Raw genomic sequence first — 18942 nt, 5'->3', positions numbered from 1 at the left:
TCATCGTGATGTTTATATAATCACCTCTTATAGTTCCCCTTCGTTGATAATTCCCCGCTAGGGGATATTCCCGAAGTAGCGTGAATTGGATATTAGACGACATTTGATCTTAATGATATATATATATATATTATATATATATATATATAGATATATATATATATATATATATATATTTGTGTGTGTGTGTGTATATATACATGGTTATGTGCATATGTATTACAAGGATATTATACATTTATTTGCTAATAGCCCGGTCGAGCAAAATTTACTAAATATACTAACTGTGAACGTAAAAAAAATGGGTTAAGTAAAATCGTGTAGATAATCCGATTAGTATACTTTCAGAATTCCGTTTATCAGGGTTTAATATTTTGCCCTGCAAATTCCCTAATTTTACAGGTCAGAGGGTCACAAAAACCAATGTTTCATTTCACATTCTATAACATTAATATTTTTTTTTCCAGCTAGGGTAATGACCTTGTAATTTACATTTGATATTTTATTTCAGAGTTCATAATTGGATATTACAGCGTTGTTTGTTCGTAGTTAATTGCATGTTGCGCCGTTGAATGCTCGTTGATTTTGCAATAGTATTTGTTTAAAAGTTTAACTTGTTTTCAACATTCTATTCTGTCGCTTTTCATGTTCACTTTGTCTTGTAGATTGATGCCTGTGTTTGTGTTTTTAAGCATATATATATATATATATATATATATATATATATATATATATATATATATATATATATATATATATATATATATATATATATATATATATATATATGCTTAAAAAATCACAGTAGATGCACGTGACTTCATAAATAACCGAATTCCACAGGAAAATGATAGTCCGGTCGAGCAAAATTTACTAAATATACTAACTGTGAATGTAAAAACAAATAGGTTAAGTAAAATCGTGTAGATAATCCGATTAGTATACAGTCAGAATTCCGTTTATCAGGGTTTAATTATCATTTTCCTGTGGAATTCGCTTATATATATATATATATATTTAATTTTCGTTAAAATCAATTCCTTTAGTGGCATCAGTAACTTTCATGCAGGTATCTTCATAGCAACGGAATTTTTTTTAGATTCTCTTGCGTCAATTTCTAGTGGAAAAAATACGCAGACTTCCTTCTTCCATTCATTGAATTTTTTTCGTTTCGCCTTATGGCCTTAATAAGCGACTACTGACTTACAATCTGGTCTTTCGGTCTATGTATGTCATCTTGTGGGAAGAATTGACTTTGGGGCATGGGTAGTACTGGTTGGTCAGGGGATTAACAGCTTAACCATTTCAAGGCGTTGTTTTGGGTACAAAGAACAGTAAACATGAACGACAGTAAAAATGAAAAATTAAACATGTAATGAATAGATATTAAAGATTTAACATACCATGTGCTGTGTTACCCTAAATATGTGTTTTAAGCTACATGTTGGTTTGCAAATACAGAAATTCGATCATGCATACAAAAATACAAAAATAAATAATTTTTTAGCTTATTTAAAAGTACAAATAGATAATTGTCTGTTTATACATAAATGTGCATAGTATTAAATTTGAGTGTGTGTGTGTGTGCGTCCAAATGGTCTACGCTGATTAACGGGTGGTTAGTTACCCTTCTCCTGCTGGAGGGGTGTAGGATATGATCTGAGTCTTGTTAAATATTCAGGGTTGGTTTCTGGATAGCGATGTTATCTTCACTCTGTACGACCTGGGTACCTTCTATCAGCTCTTGTAAAGGTGGCCTCCTGTCGTGAATATCTTTATAATGTTAGTAAATGGCCCCTTGATTTCTATGAGCTATACATATAAATAGAATATACATAATATACTCATATATACTATGCACACACACATTATATATATATATATATATATATATATATATATATATATATATATATATATATATATATATATAGTATATATATATATATATATATTATATATATATATATATATATATATATATATGTGTGTGTGTGTGTGTGTGTGTAAGTTCTAAATGGTAGGAAAATCATTGTTATAAATGTTTGTGTACCTTGATATACTATACATGTACCTCCATACAAGATGCCGGGAAGGAAGGAATATTTCTTTCTATGATTAAAGTTACACTTTGTAGAGATAAAGATCCGGGTTCTTAGATAGACATCAATTTTATTCGAATTGACGCTAAATCCCATTAAAGATAAATACTAAAATCATATAAAAATCAATCTAATCACAAATCAATAATAACTGTATACAAGAAGTGTTGTCATTCATGCCTAACAATTGCATCATTATGCAACTGCTTTGAGGTTTCCTCCTGTTACACATTTCCAACCTTTTTACTCTCAATTTTCCTGTCAATGCTGAATGACATCATAGGTCCCAGCGTTTGGGCCATTGACCTAAATTCCATATTCTGTTCAATATAAAATGAAAAGTAAAGAAACCGACACCCGATCGGAATTATGCCGAATCCAGAAGTATCTTTAATTTTTTTTTTTTTTTTCAGAGAGAAAAAAGAAAAAATCGCGCCGTGGCTGAAGCAACAAAGGCTGATAAAAGAGGGGATTCGGTGAAGAATCGCTTTTATATCGTGGCTCAGCTTTTGATGGACCTTTTATGACTTACTATTAGGACTCTCTCTCTCTCTCTCTCTCTCTCTCTCTCTCTCTCTCTCTCTCTCTCTCTCTCTGACACGATCGTAATATTTTAGAGGAAAATGTTTTATGGGCCTTTTATAAATCTGAAAGATGATCACTAATAAAAATATATCTTGTGGACACACACATACTTATATATATATATATATATTATATATATATATATATATATATATATATATATATATATATATATATATATATATATATATATGATAAAATGACTTTTTTTCAGTTTCTTCATAACCATATTGTAAAACTTTGTCTTACCTCTTTACTTCAAAGATGTTTTCTTGCTTATTGACCTTGAAAGTTATATATTACATTTGGGTGTATGGTGTTTAACTCAAGTTAACAGGCAAAGGAACATATTCTCTCTCTCTCTCTCATTGACTTCCTAATTCATAATAAGTGACCTTTTTTTCTGCATTACCCATAACCTTCATTTACATCTTTTTATTGGACGCCATATTTTTTGGACGCTTGAATTTCAAGTCATTGGGCCTTGTGGTGGGCTTGTTCCATATGAATAGGATTCATCTTCTGAATAATAATAATAATAATAATAATAATAATAATAATAATAATAATAATAATAATAATAATAATAATCAACAATAATAATATAATCTGAATGAACCATCGTTAACTGAAGACTAGAATCGATTGAACGGTTTTAAAAGCCAAATCTTCAGTGCTTATGAAAAATATTCAAAATCAAGTGATAAAAAGGAGGAATAGAGTTTTTTCCAATCTATATATATATATATATATATATATATATATATAATATATATATATATATATATATATATATATAGAGTATTTATATATATATATATATATATATATATATATATATATGTGTGTGTGTGTGTGTGTGTGTGTGTGTGTGTGTGTAGAATCTACTGGTCACTTTTTTTACCAGATACATATGGAATTGTAATAGCCACAGTGCCCTCTTAACTTCTTGAATTCTTTGCTCTTTTTTTTGGATGTGCTTGTCACTGCAAAGCCTGAAGATCCAAATTCAAAGAAATTGTGATGTCCGGTCCTGGGAAACGAACCCAGGTACAATAATCACAAAGAGGTTACGTCAGGTCGGCAACGTGACCTCTTTTTGATTATTGGACATGGGTTCGTTTCCCAGGACCGGACATCACAATTTCTCTTCTTCAAATTTCTTTGAACTTGGGTCTTCAGGCTTTGTAGTGACAAGCCTACCCAAAAAAAAAGAGCAAAGAACTCAAGAAGTTAAGAGCGCATTGTGGCTATTCAATTTATATATATATATATATATATATATATATATATATATATATATATATATATATGATATATATATATATATATATTCACTGTCCTTCGAGGCATTTGCCTTTATTTATATATTCATCACGAACGGGACCCGTAGCCGTTAAGTGAACAAAACCGGGACGAACACGAGCTTCGTACGTAACGAGTTTAGCGATGGCTCAAGACTACGTTTGGTGCTGACCCGACGCTCTCCAGAACCTTCACGAATTACGGCGCGTCGTGGTACGTTTAATGGTTCGGTGCCAGGGTTGTGACACGCCGCAAACACGAGTGCACGATTTCATCACGCGTACGTAAACACGACGAGGGTAGGATACCGATCCTTCGCGTACGCGGTCGTGATTCGCGACGCACTCACGACGTCAGAGCACGTGTAGAACGACGCCGTGCGTACTCGATTCAGAGTGAAACCACGAGAATGGAAGGTCACGCTCTACGTCCCATTATTTTTCTGATTCAGTTATATAGTGATATATATTATATATATATATATATATATATTAACCATCTATATATATATTATTATATATTTTGTCTATATATATATATAATATATATATATATTTATATATATCTATATATATAACTGATCATGAAAATATGGGAGTGTGAATATATAAATTAAGGCAAATGCTCGAAGAAGTGAAACAACGTAGTTGGTGCTATGCCTTTCTTTCGACTCCTTGCTTTACTTGGTGGTCAGTATCTTTCCCTGTACTACAATCTTTTAGTTGACTCTTCCCTGCTTCCGAGCTGTTGGGCTTATTCTTTTGTAAAGCCTCTTCAATATTTAGGTGGGTCCTCTAATTCTTTAACTGTGTTGGATTCCAGATCCCAGTTACATCTGTCCTGATATGATCCCCATTTGTCTGTTATACGAGATTTCTTTGTAAACGTTATTTTTATATACTGTCATTCGAAGTCAACGACATAGGTCGACGACCTAGTAGCACCACGCCATTTTTTCACTTTTTTCGTGGAATTTTGCCTATACACACCACACACAGCACACAACACCACTACACACACACACACACACACACACACACACCACACCACCTATTATAGTATATTATATATAGATATAGATATATATATATATGTTTATATAGAGATATTTTATATATATTATATATGTAATTATGTCTATATATTAGATACATATATAAATATATATATATATCTATATATATATATATATATATAATCTATATATATTCATATATATAATATTCGTCACGTTTCCATACTCTTGTGATTCAATTATACATACTGAGGGCCACGTTTACTTTCGCTATCCTGTTTCCTCTTTCGAGATGCGTAGTCACTCGCTGCCTTCTCCAAGTCTCTTTTTTTTTCCGCCCAGTCGACCAGAATTCAACAAATATCCTGAATCCTAAATCCTTGCTACCACGCAGTTTAAGCAGATATGACCATCTCCCATTCAATGAATTCAGGGCCATGATGTTAAAACGCCATATAGCAGCCGCAGAGCAAGAAGACAGGGAAAATATTAAGGTATTAGAAAAGGCCAGAATTTCATTCAATCATTCAGTCCCGGTTGTTTGGAAGGTTTGGAAGGAGTCTCTGCGGCAAGAAATTTGCGGAAAACTCCGTAGACTACTGATGCCCTAACAAGGAAATTGGACAGAAATCTAAACAAATCTTATTGATAGCAGGGACTGGACTAATATTGCACGTAATGACTGCGCTGTAAACTTGTCGAGTAAACAAATTAGTGAAAATGTTGTAAGTGTACTCGGATATGGTTTTATCCTTCTTTATATCAAATAGGCTATCTGCTTTAACGATTGCGTCGTCCATATGTAAGCTGGAAAAATATTGTGATCTTTCCCAAAATCATGTTGACATAATTAAAGGTATTGTTTATAGAGCTGCCGACGTTAGTCATGAAAATAATTTCCCTGCCCGTTATTAGAAAAGATTGACTGATCTTGAAAAAAAGACATTATAATCCACATCACAAAAGCTGATAAGTCGAATAGTATTGTTATTTTAAAGCTGACTACATACCACGTATGCATGCCCTACTGGATGATGATACGACTTACAAACAAATAACAAAAAATCCCCTTGATCAGGTCATAAAAAGAATTTCAGTAGAACATTGGAAAAATAATTAAAGATAAAAAAGAAGTACTAGGTCATTTGTCAGTAACCTTACTTGTAAAGATTAGTAAAAACGCACAAAGAAAATAATCCTACACGGCCTCTTGTCAGTACTGTTGTCTCAATATCATATAAACTCTCAAAATTTATTACCAAGCTCTTGTCCCCGTTACCTACAACTATCTCCACTTCTCACATATATAATTCACTAGATTTAGTTGATAAACAAAATCACTTTTTGCCCCACTGATTGATTTGATAGTTTTGATGTCTGTTGTCTTTACTAAAGTCCGCATAGACTCTATTTTAGGGTATCTCCGTAATGACCGAATTCATCGGGAATTACCTCTACTCGTAAGTCATATAATTTCACTCGCTAGGCTATGCATTTGTGATTGTAAGTTTATATTCAGTGGTGAATTTTACCAACATATATTTGGTATGGCCATAGGCAACCCTTTATCCCCACGCCTCTTAACTTGTAAGTGGAATTCTTTGAAAAGCGATATTTGCCTAATAACATTTATAACCCTTTAAAGTGGTATATAGATATGTTGACGATATTGTTTTAGCTGTTTCGCCTGCTGGTATTGATGTAAAATAATTAAAATATCCAGGTACCATCCATTAAGTTTACTTTAGAATAAAAAAAAATGTCCTCCTTTCTTAGATGTTTTAATACAAAGATAACCTTCTCAATACAAGTCAGTACTTATAGGAAACCAACCAACAACTTATGTCCATTTTTATTCAGGCCACCACCCTGATATAAATTTGTAAAAATCGCTTTTTCTGCTGTTTTTACGATCATTGCGCATAGTCAGTCCCCAGTATTTTGATCAGCAAGTTGAATACATAAGAAAAATAGGGACAGATTTGTTGTTCTTCACATGTGCTATATATTTGCTATAATAAAGCTACAAAGTTTCATAGTGAAAGTAACGTGGAGAAAGAAACCACTAAGAACATTCTGAGCTTGCTTTATTTTTGTGGGGCTAAAACCATTAATTCATTGTTAAAATCTTTTAATGTCGACCTATAATTACACTCTAAAAGGAATGTTAACAAAATATAGCCCTAAGGGAAGCAACAACAATGTAAAAACTAAAATTCCTTGCTTGGACTGCTCTTCTTTTTATATCAGTCAATCAATTGCGGATTTAGAATTATGAATTAAACATTATAAGTTTCTCTGATAACTGGGCAAACAACCAATGCAATATTCATTCATTTAAGTGACAATTCTCGCAGGTTAAATTGGACTGAAAGTTCATTGATTGGCAGATCGAAAGATTTATCGTCACGAAATATTTTAGAATCTATATATATATATATATATATATATCTATATATATATATATATCATAGAAGGTCAGACCAGCAATACGATGAGATGATTACGATGTTTCGTAAATCATATTTACATCATCTGGGATTTCTGCCGAAGAATAAAAATATATATTGTAAAGTTTGACATAAAATAGAGGTCAGTTAAAAGTCAGATGACAAGTAAAACTGTTGAAAGTAATCATCTCATTGTATTCTTGGTCTGACCTTCTATGAAATATACCATGGAATTTTTTGTAGCATCATCCTAATATATATATATATATATATATATATATATATATATAATATATATATATATATATGTGTGTGTGTGTGTGTGTGTGTGTGTGTGTGTGTGTGTACACCCCTATGTCCATTTCAAATTTGTGTTCAACAACCCTTTCACAATAGGCAGACTTTTTAAATTAAAAGACATCCTTCCGGAGTTGATGCGTTCTTTCGTTGTGTATGAGTATACTTGTCCAAAATGTAATTTTGGAAATTACATCGGATCTACCCGACGCTTACTGAAAGTCCGCATCGATTCCCATAGAGGTGTCAGTTATCGCTCTGGCTGCATTTTAAAATCAAAAGAATTTTCGGCCATAAGGAACCATTCAAATTCATGCAAAACTGACGTTATTTATAATAATTTCAAAATACTCTGTCAAACTGCTGATTGTCTCTTACCTTAAACAACCAAACTACCTCCACACCGTTACATATTGCCTAACTGCCTATTACTCAAATTCTCTCTCTCTCTCTCTCCCTTGTTTTTGATTCCTCTGACATCGCCTTTTGACTATGCTATTTTCCATCAGTTAACACCAAACTTCTTAACAGTGAGTCTGGCAGAATGCTGTCTTTGTTTATTTTTTCAATTTTTATTTTTTGTTTTGCTTTTGGATCTGTTATTTTACTAAGTTATTCAGTTTTTATTTACTTTCAGCTTAAAGTCACTTTGTAGTTTTTATTTTCCTTTTAGCTTAATGACAAACTATATTTCTTATAATTATTAAGTTATTTTAGCATAATTTTTAATATTGTAAAAATTAATTCTATTTATAGCCCTGAAGATGGGAAAAGATTCCCGAAACGTAGGTGTCAATAAAAAGAAGAATGATATCCAGTCTTCCTGTCCTCGTCTCTCATATATATATATATATATATATATATATATATATATATATATATATATATATATATATATTGTGTGTGTGTGTGTGTGCGTGTGTGTGTATTTTGCCCTTATTTATATATGTTCTTCACGCAACATATTTTATAATATGTTTATTTATACATACATACAATATATATAATATATATCATATATATATATATATATATATATATATATAGACAAAATCCACGAAGGATTTGATGTTATATGAGGGGACATTTAAACAGTTATATTAGTTGCCTGGCTGTATTTAAAAATGGCAGCCAGCTCTGTCAGACAGGATGGTTCTCTTTGCTTTTTCTATAGATAGATCAGTATTTCAAGTTATACCTCGCCTAAGTTTTGTTTGTTTATATTTAACCTATTCTTTCCAAGACTATATCATCCTCAGCCAACCAGGACTTAGAAACGTTTACTCTGAACGTTGCCTGTGAAGTTCCATGAAGGAATCGTGTCCATAATGGCTGCCACCCCATCCTTCGTCAGATGTTGCGGCGCCAGTTTAAGTAAACCCTAAATAAAAACCCATCGCCAGGAAATTTGTTTCAAGCGGAAGTTCATGGCTTTACCTTTCCCTTCGAAGTTTTATCAACTAATGGCTGAAAACGCCTGGAAGGACAGCGTCTCTCAAATACACAGGAAAACACAAGAAACGTATAGAGATTCTATATATTCATGCTTTAGAGGAAACCCCATTCCAAGAATGTTGATAATTTTTCTCCTGATGACGGTTGGCACAGCAGGAATAACATACGAATATCAGATCGTAAATAAGGAAATGCAACTGATAGGAATAATCATTACTCAAGGCTAACAGTTTTCATTCATATGTACAGTCTTTATATATATAAATCGCCTCCACAAAATCCCCCGTGAAGAGGTGATTTTTCCCTCAAAAGAGCCATGAGTCGTGTATCAGTATTACTATAATTCTTTGGTGAAACGTTATCTTTTAATTCATTTTACAGCTGCTGTAGTTTTGCCTAGATGAACCCACAAGTCGTCAGAACCCGAGAATAACTGAGGAAAATTCCTCTGCAGAGTTCCGTCACAAAGCAAACAGTTTTGTGCATAAGGAAAGCCTTCGCAAAGCCATCCTCCAATTACGGGGATGATGGCACGACCCAGTGACATAATCCCCACTGGTCTTATGCTGTAAACAAACGCGCAACATTTTGGTCGAATGCCTTTTTCTCATGGTTCCCAGAACTCGCTGCGTCAGGCACGATGGAAAAGATCGCTGGCAGATGCGTCCTGAAACTGCCCTGATACGCAACGTAGTGTTTTAGGTCAAAGGCCCTTTCAGAGGGCTGACAATGGTAGGTCAGTTTTTTTTTTTTCTTTTTGCGAGATATGCCATGATAATATCAATATATTGAAAGAAACGACAGACATAAAAGTTTGGTATAGCTTGACACGAAAGAATTTTGACATGAAGTAAGAATGAGATTACTTGTAAGAAAGTGCCTAATAAAGTATTGTTTATGTCGAGAGCCGACGTGTTATGGGTGGGGTTATATAAATATACGAGTAGGAAGACTGAACTTTTGTCTGTTCAACCACATGACCCACCTCGAATTCACCCCCTTGAACTATGAATGCGGCTAAATCCGCCTGCCTCGTTTTCTAATGCGTCAGTTCCTCGTACGAAAAATATTCTCCTTTGCGGGTGTAATGAATTACGCATTTAAATGCTTGTAATTTTGCGTTAATTTCACATTCATGTCCATTTCAACATTACCCAAAGCATCATTACTAATGATGCAAGAAAAATGGGAATACCTAAAAAGTATTGCAGAAAATTGCTGAATAATAATCTCTCTGCAGCAGTATCCATTTTCCATTTATTAGTATAATGCATTACCTTCTATTTACTTTCTTGCTAATTCATTTTTCACGTCAGTGATCCGTTTACTAGTTACCCTCTTAGAATAATTTGCATTTGAACTTTATTGAATTCCGAATTTATCATCGAATATATAATCAACTTTACATTTATCATTAGGTCACCTCCGCACATTATTATTGCTGGTAAAATGCTCTTCCCTACCACCCCTCACACCGCACCCCCCCCCCCCCCCCCCCCCCCCCCCCCCCCCACCCCCCCCCCCCCCCCCCCCCCCACAGGAAAAATTTCTGACTGTATTTGAAATGCGCCAGATACGAGTTGATATTGAAAATGAGATTACGGGCTTAAATTAAAATAAATTGCTATTTTGCATATTGAAGTAGAGCAGTGCGAATTCCTCCTCTGTATTTTTGCTTCCTGCTTGTTTGGAGTATCAACAAAAATGAAACGTCTCCAACTTTAAAAAATGCTCTGGTATTATCAACTGACTTCTCGCAGGGTTATTTTGATCGAGTTAAGACGTTTGTTGAGTCAGCAAAAAATAAAATCTAATATATAGAGAGAAATGTTGCGGGGAGTATCACATGGTAAATCCTCTTGTATTTATTATATTTTGTCCTTTTTACGAAGAAGCTTCATTAATGAACGTAAGCAAAACGTGTGATAAACAGTTGATGAAAGTAATCACTAAATCTGTGACGAAAAGGTAAGAGAATTAACGAGAATCCAACAAGAATTGTAGGTTCTCCTTGTGGCAATGAGACCTTGACAGAATTTTTTAGAAAATTCTGACCTACAATAGAAATCCCTTTCTGTTCTTGTGAAGATAATTCGAGATGAAAGTGGGAGAAAGTTTTTTATTCTCATGTTAAATAGCACTTTGTTATAGTTTCATTAAATGAGCAACTTCGTATATACTAGGTATAACAAATAGAACTTGAAATACAGTGTATTTTTTGTATTTTCCTAGTATTCTGTTTCCTTAGCTGAAATGATAAGAATAATGTCATTGGAGTGGGAACATTGACTGGAAAAAAAAGTGAGTTAGTGAACCAAATGAAGTGGAGGAGGTGTGTGTGTGTGTGTGTGTGTGTGTGTGCAAGAAATGCTGTTGACCCCAAAGACCGATCTTGAGGAAGAGGCAAAGGACTAGGAAATATGACGAGTAACAGTGTCCGGGATGGAGGGAATTTGTAATCCGTTACCTGAGCGTTTAAAAGCGATGCTATTCAGTCTCAAGTTCCTCCAGTTTTATTTACTTCATTTATACAGCGTCTAAGTGGCGTGGTCGGTATGGTCTTGGCCTGCCACCTCGGTGGCCGCGAATTCGATCCTCGGGCATTCCATTGAGGTGTGAGAGATGTGTATTTCTGGTGATAGAAGTTCACTCTCGACGTGGTTCGGAAGTCATGTAAAGCCGTTGGTCCCGTTGCTGAATAACCACTGGTTCCATGCAACGTAAAAACGTCATACAAACAAACACGAGTTTATGCAAATATTTCGGGAAATGAAAGAAAAGGTCATTCTGACCAGAAAATGTTCTGAAGACTTAAGCATTTTAAGTCTTCAATTATCGTGAGGTAAATTTGTAAAATAACGGTTTTCTTTAACGCTGCTCTCGGCCAACATGGCGTACGCTAAGTCTGAGTACATGGGGGTTGGGTGGGAGGGGCGTTAGGGGAAGGGTTGATGAAGTGCATTAGGCAACCATACTGTTTTTTCCCATCTGTCCATCCGCCTGTGGTGTTTGCGTGTGGTAACACTGCGTCCCGGGCTTTAGATATTTACATTCAGCTTACATTCAACATTAATAACAATATCTTATTTCGAATATTAACGGTGTAATTCGCATACAGTAAATTATTAAAATGTTCACCAAGATATCCTTTTATTTACCTAAAACTTACACATAGTGTAACTATCTAAAGCCCCGGACGCAGTGTTACCATACGCAAACACCACAGCGTGGTGGACAGGTGGAAAAAAACAGAGTATAGATTGCTATAGTCTCCTCGCACTAACCATTAAAACTGCATAGGATGCAGGATTCGTTAGTATTGTATCTACTTCGAATTTAATCATTAACAGTCATACAAATTATTTACCCATTTACCTTCAAATGGGATGAAAAATACCAGAAATTTGTTGATGTCACCGAAATCAGCTGATGAGGTGACAAGTGCCAGATTCGACAATCCCGCCAAAACAATGGCTGTTCCATTAACCGGCGCGCCTCCCCTTCCTTTGCATACCGTTGCACTCGTTTTTTTTATACGACTTACTTCCGTGACAGCAACTATGCAGATTTTGTAATGATATGCTATATTTTGTATGATTGTTAATGATTAAATTCTAAATAGATACAATACTGACGAATCCTGCATTCTATGCAGTTTCAATGGTTAGTGCGAGGAGACTATAATCTTTTTATTATGAGTTTTTTCCTCGCAGGTTTTTGAAAAATGTAACATTACAGTCCCTTCATTTATTAAATAACCTGAGAACAGACTTCACTGTAATTTAATTTTAATGATTAGCTTTACGTATCAAGAAAATGTCTCGGAATTGTTGAATCAGGAGCCAGGACTAGGCCTATGCTGATTACCTGATGAATATATACGTACTACCTTTTTCAGGAAAGACTGAAGAAAGTGATTTGTCCATAATGTTCCCATTGCTTTTCATCTGACTGGGACGAAAGCATTTTCTTCTGTGTATTTTTCCTTCGAATGGTGTATGATGAATATTTTTGCTGGAGAACGAGTTTTTTGAAAATGAGTTTTAAATCTCTGATATGTGTATAATGAGTAGGTCTATCTTTGATGGAGGGGAGATTCCATTCGGATGCTTTTCTTTCCATTATCGGATTCCAGTGAATACCGTTGACGGAGAGGGAGAAGGTTTCAGTGATACTTGCATTTTCCTCCTTTGTTCAGTATCTAAAGAATACATTTGATTAAAAGTATTTTATTCACATCAGCCTAATCGCCGATTTCCTGTTTTTATAACAGTGGAGTTCATTGTTGCAAAACCCATAAATAAACATCGTATCTGTGTATTCCACATTACTGGAACGGTAATGCATTGTCTCCAGTTTCTTGCTCACGAAATGAATAAGGAATCTGACATTTGTAACCGAACACATTCTTGGCGGAAAAGTGGGGCTGTTTAGACGGTGCACAACCGGCGGCCCGCGGGCCGCATGCGGTCCCCAGTGAAGCACATGGCGGCCCTCGAAGTTATCATACAAAACACAATATATCACTCTCTGTACAGTAAAAGAAAATAATAAATATAAACATATTACTCCGTCTTATGATATAATTACAAATAGTAAAAATGTACTATACAACACACACACACACATACATATGTATGTATGTATATGTGTCTGTGCATATATAAACATATATATATATATATATATATATATTATAATATATATTTATTTATATATATATACATACATAAATACACATATATATATATATATATATATATATATATATATATATATATTATTATATATAATATAATATATTATATATATATATATAAATAATATATATATATATAAAAATATATATATATATATATATATATATATATGTATGTATTATTCTTTGTGTTTTCTTGTTATTGTTGAATTATCTCGTTATCTATAATCAGTTCATTCACTAAATTCATAATTTCATCACCATCCTCGAACACGAAAGCAGTCGAGACAAGAGGTGAACGCGCCGTATGGCTTGTAGACAGCCATACGCGTTCACCTCGTGTAGACCGTTGTCTAGACGGGAGTAACCTCGTTGTTGTGAAGGGAAGGTAACCACCTGAAGTTATATCTAAATTAATATTTATCATAATTTTGAATACTATTCTCTTTTTAAACAGATGCGAAACCTGTTTTTGTTTTTCTTGTTTTTCTTTTTTATTGTATTTTACATTCATAATTATGGTTTCCTAATACATCTAAATTCCAGTTTAAAAAGTTTGTAAAATTATTATTTGGCAACCTTCCAAGTTAGCCAATTTGTCTGAGCTCCGATAGTTTCTTTGCAGTCTAAAATAGGAGATATTGCTACAAGGCCAGGCATTTATCATTGTAGTGTTTTCAGATTAATTTTGCTTAGCTACTATGGCTTCTGGTACTTCTGTGGACAAAAACTCAAGTCGAAAAAGAAAGCTTGAAGATGAACATAGAAAATTTCAAGAAATATGGACAAATAAATATTTCTTTGTGGAAAACAGTGAAAAAAATCATTTGCTTGATATGCCAGAATAGTGTGGCCGTTTGTAAGGAATACAATTTGCAAAGGCATTATCAGACAAAGCACAAGCCTTATGAAAAATTTGTTGGTGATCTAAGAAAGCAGAAAATTAAATCACTAATGCAAGGTTTTCATGTGCAGAAAAATATGTTTATTCAGAAAAATAAAGAGGCACAGGACGTAACAGAAGTGAGTTATGAAATTGCAAACCTGATTGCTAAACATTCCAAGGCATTTTCAGAGGGGGATTTCATTAAAAAGTGTATTCTACTTGCTGCTCAAAAACTTTCTCCAGATGTTTTGAAAAAGTTTGAGAATATCAGTTTGAATCGCATGACAGTGCAACGTCGTATTGTTGATTTGTCGGGTGATATAGTAGACCAGTTGGAGGAGAAAAGTAAACAATTTGTGTACTTCTCCCTAGCCACTGATGAATCTACTGATGTTACATCTACGGCTCAGCTACTTGTATTTGTACGTGGTGTGACAGAGGACTTTTCTATTCATGAGGAACTCGTAGGGCTCAGTTCATTGAAGGGGCAGACAACTGGTAGTGATTTACTTAATGGACTTTTAGAACAAATTTCAGTAATTGAGTTAGATTTGGACAAGTTAGTAGGAATATCAACTGATGGGGCTCCTGCAATGATAGGCAAGCAGAATGGATTGGTGCAGCTATTGATTAAACACCTTGGAGAGCGAAAATATGAACTGAAACAATTTCATTGCATAATAAATCAACAAAATTTGTGTGGAAAAGAACTGGACTTTGATCATGTAATGAAAGTTGTAGTTTCTACAGTCAATTTTATCAAGTCACGCTCAGCTTTGCATCACCGGCAATTCAAGCAATTTCTTGATAAAATTGAAGCAGAATATGGCGATTTAGTGTTTTTCACTCAAGTAAGGTGGTTAAGCAGGGGAAATACGCTGAAAAGATTTATCAGTCTTCTGGATGAAATTGAGATATTTCTTAATGAAAAGAATAAGATGGTACCAGAACTTACAAATGCTGACTGGCTTTGTGATTTGTCATTTCTTGTAGATCTCACAAGTCATTTAAATAACTTGAATCATAAACTTCAGGGGAATAACCAACTTATTTCTCAGCTAGCCAATTATGTGACAGCTTTCGAACAAAAACTAAAATTGTTTCAGTTACAGATAGTTAAAGGAGAGTTAGGACACTTCCCAAATTACAAACTTATGTGTGAGAAACACAAAGTATGCAATAGACATGAATATTATGCAGCAAAATTAGGAAAACTTTTGGAGGCCTTTGAGAGCCGATTTGAGGACCTAAAGAAAGAAGTCAATGATTTGAAGTTGCTCAGCAACCCCTTTTCTGTATCTCCTGATGAAGTAGAATTCGAAGCTCAAATCGAACTGATTGATCTTCAGAATAATGACAGCCTTCGTACCAAGTATAATGAAGGGGACTTGCTCAACTTTTATAATTGCTTGGCCAAAGATCAGTTTCCTTATTTGAGAAACAAAGCTGCTATTTATGCAAGCTTATTTGGCTCTACCTATATATGTGAACAAACATTTAGTCTGGTGAACCAGACCAAGTCAAATATTCGTAGCAGGCTAAGTGATCAAAATCTGCACTCTGTTTTAAGACTGGCAACTACAAATTTCCATCCTAACATAAAAAAACTTGTACATGAATCTCAGTGTCAAAAATCTCATTAAAACAAAACAGGTGAGCAACTGTGCATTTTTTATCTTTAAACATTCTACAAACTATTTATCATTTCATGTAAAATCTAGTCTAGTGGCCCTCGACTAGATATATGTTTGATGATGTGGCCCGAGTAGCTCAAAAGGTTGTGCACCCCTGCCCGGGCCGGGCCGGGCCGGGACGTGATCAGCTCCATCCCCCTTAGCCCCATAGCCGTTCGTACTCTGTCCAGTGCTCGCCAACTGACTTGGCCATTTAATGATAACGCTTATTTCAAAAATCTTCCTCACCGACAAACAAAGCGTTAAAATGCTTATGTTTATAGAACATTTTCTGCTCAGAATGACACTTTTTTTTTTTTCTTTGTTTTCCTAAAATATTTGCATAAACTCTTGTTACACATCGAAGAAGTGACCAGTGCTGGACATGAAACTAGGTAACATTTTTTTTCTTTTTTTTTTTTTTGCTTTTCATTTCCTTATTCTCTCAACTTCAGAGTTACCTAAATTTTTATGTGGAATGTATGACAAATGGAAGTGTGATGTTCACAACTCGGTCTGGGTAGTCCTATAACATACCTAAGTTGAAATTCGTCGCATTTTTTTAGTTCTTTCATTCTTTTAGTGTTCCAGCAAAAGCGATTCAAGTTTTGATACTCTGTAGCATATCAAAACTTCAGCTGCCTGTGTTGTTAAATTTCAAACCAAATGTCCTCAAAAAGTGATTTAATTAGTAGCTGCGGATAATCAGAATCCTTGAAGTCGATTTTCTCAGAATGGGGAAAAAATTGCTTACGACCGTTCATCTAGCTTGGGATAAATTGATCGAGATGCACTTATGTATTCTTGCGGCAGTATATGAAATTTGCTCTTATAATCTTGAATTTAAAAGTAGGCGAGTGTCGTTTATCAAACTGGGGCAATTATCATGGAATTATGCTATACCTAAACCTTGCGACTTTTAAAGTATATTGTTTCATTGTTTTACGTATTTGCAAAATCATATTACTGCTTGTTTTTTGACGGGAGTTTCTCTGTGCATATGTTGAGAATGAGGATTATAGAATTATTGGTATTATTACAGTTTCAACCATTATGGGAAATCTATTATATTGATATTTTTCCCGAGTAAAGCACGTAATAACAAAACACTTCTTCTCAATACATTATTGTCGCTAATGCATACTTACAGAGAAAAAAAAAAATTAAGTTTTTACCTCGAATTTTTCCTTAGTCGGGAGAGGTGTTTCCTCTACGGTAATGTTTACTTTTAATGAGCCCTCTAACTTACTTTCTTACGCAAACAAAAGCAGTTCCAGGTACTCATTATTGGCTGAGAGGTGTGACATCGTTATGACGTCATGGGTTTCATAACCAATTACGAACGACTTTAGTCGAAAACTAAGTTTCACTAGCATTTCCGCGAAGTAAAAAAGTTACCTGTCTAGTGTCCACTGGTATCCTTGTTTGACTGAATACTCGAATAATGAAGCAAAAAACGGCATTTTGTCTTCCTGTACCTATGGCAGAGGCAGTGGCTGGCCCTTCTGGCATTAATTTTGACAGACCTTCGATTTCCTACCGATTGTTTGCAGTGCAATGTGGTCGTCGGGTACCTGGCCACTTCCTACTTTAAGTTGCATGTCAGGGAACCTTGCGACGGCTTCACGTTTTCCTCAAAGCAGCAGCATATCTTTATCAACCAACAGTTTAAGGTAAGCTTCATTAATTTATAGAGTATATTATAATGGTGGTAGTATAACGATGTATACAGCAGTACCATCACTTTGGATTTGGTTTGATGGATGTTAGGTAGTGGCCTTAAGGGGGGGTCGCAGGGGGGGCGGAGCCCCCCGCTAGGCCTAGGTAGGGGTACAGGGCCCTAGGTAAGGTTAGGTGATTGTATTAGGTTCGGTAGTGCCCCGAAAATCACTTTTCTCCTCCTCCCCCCACCCAAAAACCCCGCTTCCCACTGGGATCCCCCATAATTGAAGTAGTAGGTTTATGCTTAGATTTTGTGTGTAAGAGTAACTCTTAGTTTCTTTTTTATTCATTTCCTCATGTTTCTATGCGATGTGCAACACCAATCTGGTCGTTTGTTGGCGTTTTTCGTCGTTAATACTTGAAAAACGGGTGCGGCCTTCTCCTGGACATTTATCTTTTTCTGGAAAAACTCGTTTTTTTAACTCCAATTACATAGTAAATCTCTAAATGGGATGGTTTGCAGTCAAAATAAATGTTAAATCCGTTGGAACTACATTATTTCTCACGCAACAAATATATTTTTATTCCAGTTTTCCCATAATGGTTGAAACTGTAATTTTACCGAATTATTTTATATGTTTGTGATATGCAGTATAGCTAATACTGACCCCATAATACTTACAAACAAAGCTTTTCAATACCGCAAATGCATAGGTTGCGCAGACCTAGAAGCTCATCTTAGTAACCATCTCCGATGCACAGGTTTGCAAATGTGATGAAAAATCGAGAAATGGGAAAAGATTGCAACTTCAC

This window comes from Macrobrachium nipponense, chromosome 1 (assembly GCF_015104395.2).
Source record: "Macrobrachium nipponense isolate FS-2020 chromosome 1, ASM1510439v2, whole genome shotgun sequence".
Taxonomy (NCBI): Eukaryota; Metazoa; Arthropoda; class Malacostraca; order Decapoda; family Palaemonidae; genus Macrobrachium; species Macrobrachium nipponense.
The sequence above is the reverse complement of the archived record's forward strand: the minus strand, read 5'-3'. Positions refer to the sequence as shown.